The sequence below is a fragment of the Arachis hypogaea genome, chromosome 16 (assembly GCF_003086295.3).
Source record: "Arachis hypogaea cultivar Tifrunner chromosome 16, arahy.Tifrunner.gnm2.J5K5, whole genome shotgun sequence".
NCBI classification, from domain to species: domain Eukaryota; kingdom Viridiplantae; phylum Streptophyta; class Magnoliopsida; order Fabales; family Fabaceae; genus Arachis; species Arachis hypogaea.
In genome coordinates this window covers 137707878-137714697 of record NC_092051.1, presented here as the reverse complement: position 1 = coordinate 137714697, position 6820 = coordinate 137707878, and the positions used below count along the sequence as shown (strand labels likewise).

General features: G+C 40.2%; 1 non-coding gene across 1 annotated transcript; it reads left to right on the top strand.

Annotated features, from left to right (window-relative positions):
- The first annotated feature begins 3938 nt into the window (after positions 1–3938).
- On the top strand, positions 3939–4041 carry LOC112761414 (small nucleolar RNA R71). The gene has a single exon (XR_003181807.1). It is a non-coding gene; the product is annotated as a small nucleolar RNA R71 (small nucleolar RNA).
- Positions 4042–6820: the final 2779 nt, after the last annotated feature.

The following is a 6820-nucleotide window of genomic DNA, read 5'->3' as shown; positions in this document are numbered from 1 at the left end:
CTCATCCCTCTTGGATATATTACCAAATATTTGGCATGGGGAACAAGATTTACAAAATTTAGCAGCATCTTTAAAAAGAGTAGGCCACCAGAATCCATAGTCTAAAATTTTCCTAGCTGTTCTTTGAGGGCCAAAATGTCCTCCACTCTCAGAAGAGTGGCAGGCCTCTAAAATGGAATGGAATTCTGTTTGAGGCACACACCTTCTAATTACCTGGTCAGCACCACACCTCCATAGATATGGGTCATCCCATATATAATATTTAGATTCGCTTTTCAGCTTGTCCCTTTGATGTTTAGTAAAATTGGGAGGGAAAGTATGGCTAACTAGATAATTAGCTACAGGTGCATACCAAGGAACTACTTCAGATACTGCATGCAAGCTATCTAATGGGAAAGCATCATTTATAGGAGTGGAGTCTTCTTTAATGTGCTCAAGACGACTCAAGTGGTTTGCCACTAAATTCTGATTACCACTCCTATCCTTAATTTCTAAATCAAATTCTTGCAGCAGCAGTATCTAATGTATCAACCTTGGTTTGGACTCCTTTTTTTGCTAATAAATATTTTAGAGCTGCATGGTCTGAGTACACTACTACCTTAGCACCAAGTAAATAGGCTCGAAATTTATCCAGAGCAAAAACAATGGCAAGAAGCTCTTTTTTATTAGTAGTGTAATTAGACTGAGCAACATCTAAGGTTTTAGATGCATAAGCAATTACGAAAGGGTCCTTACCTTCACGCTGAGCCAGTGCCGCTCCTACTGCATGGTTGGAGGCATCACACATAATTTCAAATTGCTGGCTCCAGTCTGGTCCTCTCACAATCAGAGCTTGAGTCAGGGTGATATTCAGCTTATCAAATGCTTTTATGCAATCCTCACTGAACTCGAACTCAATATTTTTCTGTAGCAGTCTGGATAATGGTAATGCTACCTTCCTGAAGTCCTTAATGAATCTCCTGTAAAAACCTGCATGGCCTAGGAACGAACGGACTTCCCTCACGGAGGAGTAGTAAGGTAAACTAGAAATGACATCTACCTTTGCTGGATCTACTAAAATACCAGTTTTAGAGACAACATGTCCTAGAACAATCCCTTGTTTTACCATAAAATGACATTTTTCAAAATTCAATACAAGGTTTGAACTAACACATCTGTCTAGCTAAACTATCCAAGCAGAGGTCAAATGAATCACCATATACAATAAAATCATCCATAAATACTTCCATACAGTTCTCAATAAGATCTGAAAAGATACTCATCATGCATCTTTAGAAAGTAGCCGGTGCATTACATAAGCCAAAAGGCATCCTTTTATATGCATACGTTCCAAAGGGACATGTAAAAGTGGTCTTCTCCTGATCTTCAGGAGCTATATGAATTTGAAAATATCCTGTATAACCATCTAAAAAGCAATAATGGGATTTACCTGACAGGCGATCGAGCATCTGATCAATAAATGGCAAGGGGTAGTGATCCTTGCGAGTAGGTTGGTTGAGACGCCTATAGTCAATCAAACCCTCCATGAATTCTGCACTCTAGTTGTCAGGAGTTCTCCATGCTCATTCTTTACTGTTGTGACTCTAGACTTCTTGGGCACCACTTGTACTGGACTGACCCATTCACTATCTGAGATGGGGTAAATGATATCTGCTTCAAGTAGCCTGGTCACTTCTTTCTTGACAACTTCTAAGATGGTGGGATTCAATCTTCTTTGGGGTTGACAGACGGGTTTTGATTCCTCTTCTAAATATATTCTGTGCTCACAAACTTGAGGGCTGATGCCTACTATATCTGCCAAGCTCCACCCAATTGCTTTCTTGTGCTTTCTCAGCACACTAAGCAGTTGCTCCTCCTGTTGTGAAGTGAGTTCCCTTGCAATGATAACTGGAAACTTCTGATTATCCTCAAGGTAAGCATACTTGAGGTGTGGAGGAATGGGATTCAATTCCAATTTTTGCTCATGGCTAGGTTCTGGATCATCCGGGGCTAGTGGTAATGGTAAAGTGTCGTCATTATGTTCAGATGGTGTCCCCACACTTGGACCTTGCTCCATGTGCTTCTCTTCTATTTCTTCTTGGTGAACTTCAGCTATGGTTTCATCAATGATGTCACACTGGAAGATAGAATGATCTTCTGGAGGGTGCTTCATAGCTTCATTTAAACTGAAACTTACTATTCTGCCATCTATCTCAAAGGAGTAAGTTCCTGAGAATACATCCAGCTTGAACTTCGAGGTTTTCAGGAATGGTCTTCCAAGCAAGATTGATGATGGTCTTTCTGAGTCATTAGGGGGTATTTCCAGGATATAGAAGTCAATGGGAAATGTGAGCCCCTTAATGCTCCCTAATACATCTTCAGCAATTCCAACTACTGTAATAATGCTTTTATCTGCTAACACAAAACGAGCTGCCGACCTTTTTAAGGGAGGGAGCCTTAAGGTATCATATATAGACAATGGTATTATACTAACACACGCTCCTAAGTCACACATGTAATCAGAAAATATTACACCTCCAATGGTACAGTTTACCATGCATGGACCTGGATCACTACATTTTTCAGGTATACCTCCCATTAAAGCAGATATAGAACTACCTAAAGGGATAGTTTCTAACTCATTAATTTTATCTTTGTGTATGCATAAATCTTTTAGAAACTTTGCATATTTAGGTGTTTGCTGAATAACATAAAAAAGGGGAACAATTACCTCAACCTTTTTAAAAATTTCTACCATTTTGGGATCAAGTTCCATCTGCTTTCTGGACTTCCTTGCAAGGTGTGGAAATGGGATAGGAATGGCGCCACTTGTTTCTTCTGCATCCTTTGGTGCTCCATTCCTTTGCTGAGCTACTTCTTCTTCAACCTTGTCTTGTACTTCATCTTCCTCTTCAGCATCTTCCATTTCAGCATCTTCTGCTTCCACTGAGTCTTTAATTGGGGCGTGTTCTATTGGGATTGGCTCCTTCTGATTCCTCTCTGACAGTGTGGTTCCGGACCTCAAAGTGATGGCATTGATGCCACCCTTGGGGTTAGGTAAGGGTTGAGAAGGAATTCCATTGGAGCTTAAAGGTTGGTTAATGGAAGTAGGTAATGAATCTATCCGGGCGGCGAGAGCTTGTAAAGTGGCATTCAGACCATTTAAAGTAGAGTTCAGTGTAGTCTGCATGTCTTGTTGTCCTTGTGCAAGAGAACGAAGCATCTCGTCATTTGATGAGGGAGTGGGATAAGTGATCTGAGGTACTTGTTGTTGGTTTTGCTGGGGTCCTTGTGATTGTCTTAAGTGAGGAGCTCTGTAAGGTTGGTTCTGATTCTGTTGTCTATTGTTGTTATTCCACCTCTGGTTTCCTTGGTTGTCTCTGCTTCCTCTGTTATAGTTGTCTCTCTAGCCATGGTTGGAATTATCTCTCCAACTTTGGTTGGAGTTGTCCTGCCATCCTGGGTTATAGTTCCCACCTTGGTTGTAGTTGCCACCTTGTTGATTGTATCCTTGATTTGGGTGGTCATAGAAGTTACGAGTAGCTGCCACAGTATTGTCTTCTTGTTGGAGCTGTGGGCATTCATCAGTATAATGACTATAATAAGCACATATGCCACATACTCTTTGGGGAATTAACTGTTGGCTTTGCTGTGGTGGGGAAGGCTGAGCTTGTTGTTGTTGATTCAACTGTAATTGCTTCAGTAGGTTGGTCATTTCACATATACTCTGTGTAAGAGCAGTAGTCTCAGTACTAGAGGAAACTTTTGCAACAGCTTTCGAGTGGCTATTCCTATGCCTGTGATTCCTGGTGGACTCAGCAAAGTCGCTGATCAGTTGCCATGCTTCATCTGCGGTCTTGTACTTCTTCAGAGAACTATTACTAGCACTATCTAGTGTAGTTTTATCCCGAGGCTTCATGCCTTGAGTGAAATAGATGATTAACACTAGCCTGTCAATCATGTGATGGGGCATGCGTCCAGAAGGTTCTTAAAACGCTCCCAGTACTCATAGAGAGTTTCTGATTCACCTTAAACAATACATGAGATCTCTTTTCTCAGTCTATCTGTAACTTCAGCTGGAAAGTATTTTTCCAGAAATTCTCTCCTGAGCGTATCCCAGTTAGTAACAGTCACTTCAGGTTGGGAGTAGTACCACTCCCTCGCCTTTCCCTCAAGAGAAAATGGGAAGGTAGTTAACAAAATAGAAGTTTCATTCGCACCCTGATGCCTAACAGTAGAACAGGCTGTCTGAAAATCCCTGAGGTGCTGGATGGGCTCCTGAACAGGTAAGCCATGAAACTTGGGCATCAAGTTGATTAGTGCAATCTTCAGTTCAAAATCTGCAGCCAGAGTTGGATGATGCACTTGACACGACTGCATTGTAAAATCTGGGGCTCCAGTTTCCTGGAGAGTAATCCTCCTAGGTGCTGCCATTCTATCTGCACGTGAATTAACTGAATCAGTAGTAAAGGAGCTTGTTTCGCTCTCAGATGGCGGTTCAAATTCGCCCTCAGATGAGACTGGTGAATCGATAACAATCACTTCACCACCCTCAGAGGCTAACCGACGTCGAGCTCGCCTAATACGTGAAATAGTTCTTTCAATTTTAGGATCAAATGCGGCTAAGCTCGGATCAGGCAGTGAATGCGTCATTCAATAAAAGAAACATATAGCTCATGGTAATAAAATAAAAATAAAATATGCAAATAAAAATTAAAATATATACACTAATTAATAATTTAGCACACAATTGCAACTCCCCGGCAACGACGCCAAAAACTGGTGCGTGGCAGAAGTTAGGCCAATTAAGAGATTATAATATAATAGAACAGTGTTGTGAGTATAGCTCTTAACCAGCTAAAATCCACCTCACCAATTTAGAAAGGTGTCAAAAAAAATTTAGAATAGAAAAACACTGGGAGTATGAGTCCCAGGTCGTCTCCCAACGAGTTGCAAGAAAGGATGCTATTTTATTAATTAGGAATTTTCAAGAGAATTTGAGTTTGGTTGATAAGTAATTAAATAATTGTAAATTAAAGCAATAAAAACTAAGAATGATTATTAATATTCTAAATAAAAAGTCTTGATTGGGGGAATGATTAATTGGAAGTTCTATCCTTGTTGGGATCTCTTAAGTGTAGTATCAAAAAGGTTGTTGTTTTCACTTAGTTAACCTTTACTAAATAAAGGAAAGTCAAGTGATTGAGCTAACTCTTATTCACAAATCCTAGTCCTCTCCCTTGGGAGGGTCTAGCGTTAGTAAATACAGAACTAGCCAACAACTTCCAGTTTAATCAGCACTTAAGCCTTCCAACTCAAGTGTCTCCTTTTAATCAACCCCCATGTCAAGTATGGTTTCTACTCCATTGACATGAATATAACGCTCATAAAAATATAAGAAGAAGACATGATAAATTAAATTAATTAAAAATAAAAGTAATCCTTTGCATTAACAATCCATGAAAATAATCCAATTACTACTTTAAACAAGAATTAAGAATATGGAATAAATAAAAGAGTAAGTAAGGAAACAAACTAGAATGATATCTTCAACGGAGGTAATGGCTCTTCAATATCCGAAAGCATAAAACTAATAAACTATGAATGTAAAGAGAACCTAGAGGGAGAGTAATCCTCTCTAAATTCAGATCTAAAACCTAAAAACTATCCTAATGAGAATGTGTCAATGTGTATCTCTTCTTCTGTGTTGAGTCTCTACACGTTCCCTGGCTTTATTCTGTGTTTCTGGGCCAAAAACTGGGTCAAAACATGGCCCAAAATCGCCCCCAACATTTTCTGTTAATTCTGCAGATCGCGCAGGTCACGCGTACGCGTCAGTCACGCGTGCGCGTCATTCAGCGATTTTCCTTGTCATGCGTACGCATCGTCCACGCGTTCGCCTCATTTGTGCAGACTCCAATCCATGTGTACGCATCAGGCACGCACACGCGTCGCTGCAATTTTCTCCATTCCGCGCGCTCGCGTGAGCCATGCGCGCACGTCGGTGTTCGCTGGTCATCTCCTTAGTTTCTTGTGTTACTTCCATTTTTGCAAGCTTCCTCTCCATTCTCTAAGCCATTCCTGCCCTATAAAGCCTGAAACACTTAACACACGGATCACAGCATCGAATGGTATAAAGGAGAATTAAAATATACTAATTAAAGATCTCTAGGAAGCAAGTTTTCAACCATAAAACAAAACTAGGAAGGAAAATGTAAAATCATGCAATTAGTATGAATAAGTGGGTGAAGACTTGATGAAACCACTCAATTAAACACAAGATAAACCATAAAATAGTGGTTTATCAACCTTCCTAACCATTTTAAATATAGTCGAATTAAAATCTAAACAAAATAAGAACGATGAAGAAGACAATGAATTAAAATATAATAACACTCACCAATATATGAAATTCTGTCAGAGGGCGACACGGAGACTCCAAGGACAACCATCTGTAAATTGTCGGCAATGTATGTGATATTTGAATTGATTCGACTTGACTATTCGATACTCGGCACTTCTCCGGATGCTGTAATTCATCATGCGTTGCAGCACTGCCTCTTTGCTTCTGAATCTATGACCAACCTGAATCTCCACACCACCATCGGTGTTGTAATCGTCGGCCCTCATATTCAAAAACAAATTTTCCTCATGCATTGCATCCAAATCTAATGTATGGTAGTAGCTGGGTACAGATGATAACTTTGGAATTGGACGCGAAACAGGCAAAAGGTATTGAACTGATCCATGAACAGGAGTCTCAGGTATGAACTCATTATCGTCGTCGTCGTCAGAGGAACCACTTTCGTGGCTATCGGCAATGTACTCTTCGTCGGATTCC